This window comes from Oryctolagus cuniculus, chromosome 2 (assembly GCF_051225735.1).
Source record: "Oryctolagus cuniculus isolate XC-2025 breed Fujian yellow rabbit chromosome 2, ASM5122573v1, whole genome shotgun sequence".
Lineage (NCBI taxonomy): Eukaryota > Metazoa > Chordata > Mammalia > Lagomorpha > Leporidae > Oryctolagus > Oryctolagus cuniculus.
In genome coordinates, this window is record NC_142868.1 from 47,995,619 (window position 1) to 47,997,542 (window position 1,924).

Consider the following 1,924-nt stretch of genomic DNA (forward strand, 5'->3'; position numbering starts at 1 on the left):
CACTCCCTCCGTGTGGACCAGCTAGTCCCATCTTCCCAGCCCCACCCCGGCCCTTCCGCCTCTGCTCCCACTTCTCTCTGCCTGCTGGGTCTGCTCCGTGGAGATGCCTGTCCTGGTGGGAGGGATGCCACGCCTTTCCCTTGGTCCAGAAAACTTCATTTTGGGGACCAGCACTGTGTGGTGTAGTGGATAAAGCTGGCCTGGATGCCGGCTTCCCATAAGGACACTGGTTTGAATCCCAGCTTCTCCACTTCCGATCCAGCTCCCTGATAATGTACCTAGGGAAGCATGGCGAGCCCCCCAAGTGCTTGTGCCCCTGCACCCACTGCGGGGAGTGAACCAGCGGATGGAAGATCTCTCTCTCCCTCCCGCTCCCTTTAACTCTGCCTGTCAAGTAAATAAAAATAAATATTTTTTTAAAACCCTCATTTTCTATTGTTAATAACACAGTGCCACAGACTCGTCCACTAGGTAGAAAACGGGTTTGTTTTGGCTCTGGTTCTGGTCCAAGGTCGAGGGGCTGCATCTGATGCTGGCCCTGCTGTCAGGGTCCTGAGGTGGCACAGGGCATCACATGTGACAGAAGCGTGCAAGAGACCAAGCCACACAGACTTCACTTACCCATCAGTCAAACGAAGGGATCAATTCATGGATCCATTGCCTTTTCCAGACCCCACCTGCTCCCGCTCAGCATTAATGTCTCAGTGGAGAGTAAATCACAACCCAAGTTTTGGAGGAAAGAAGCCACATTCAAACCACCGCAAATCCAGTAGTAAGAATTTCACACTACCACTGAAACCTAAAAGACTGTCTGTAATTTTTTTAAAAGCTTACTTAATCTTTTTTAAAAATTTATTTATTTGAGAGGCAGAGTTACAGAGAGAAAGAGAGACAGAGAGAAAGGCCTTCTATCTGCTAGTTCACTCCCTAAATGTCTGCATCAGCCGGAGCTGAGCCAATCTGCAGCCAGGAGCCAGGAGCTTCGTCCGGGTCTCCCATGTGGGTGCAGGGCCCCGAGCACTTGGGCTATTTTCTGCTGCTTTCCCAGGCCATAAGCAAAGAGCTGGATCAGAAAAGGAGCAGCCGGGATACAAACTGGCACCCCTATGGGATGCTGGTGCTGCAGGCAGAGGCTTAACTTACTATGCCACAGTGTGGGCCCCTATGTAAACTACTTGAAAGGCAGAACAGCAGAGAGAGAGAATCTTCCATCCACTGGTTCACTCCCCAAATGTCTGCAATAGCCAGAGCTGGGCCAGGCTGAAGCCAGAAGCCAGGAACATCATCGCCATCTCCCACGTGGGTTACAGGGGCCTAGGCCCTCGAGCCATCTTCCGCTGCCTCCCAAGGATGCTGGATCCAAAGAGTAGCAGGGACTCAAACTGGCACTCTGATACGGGATGCTGGCGGTCTAAGCAGCAGGTTAAACCACTGCACCACGGTGCCTGCCCCATCCATGGTTTTTAAAGGCCTGTTTACAACTGTATCTGACACCCACAATTTTGCCACACCCCCAGGTATAATTAGTAACTATATGTTAGAGTTTGCCCTCACTTTTTTTTTTTTTTAACTTTGTCAGTTGGCTGCAGTTAGCATCCTAAACTATGGTGGATAGAGGTAGGGTTCTTCAATCAGCATTTTGTTTTTCAAAAAATGTGGGCATTGTATGTTGTGGGTGGTGGTGACAGGGCCGTTCTGGATCTTGATTGCGGAGGTGGTTACAAAAATATGTATCTGATAAAGCTCGCACAGCTGTCCACTGAGAACATGAAGTTTTACTTTAAAACTTAACCATAATTAAAGCTAAGTTTTTTAAGTAGGGGAGAAAAATAACGCAGATTTTGCATGTGCTAGCTCTGAGTGACTTTGGACCCAGTTGTGTAATTCAAGTTCTCCTGGGTGCCCCCAAATAACCCAGCCTCTG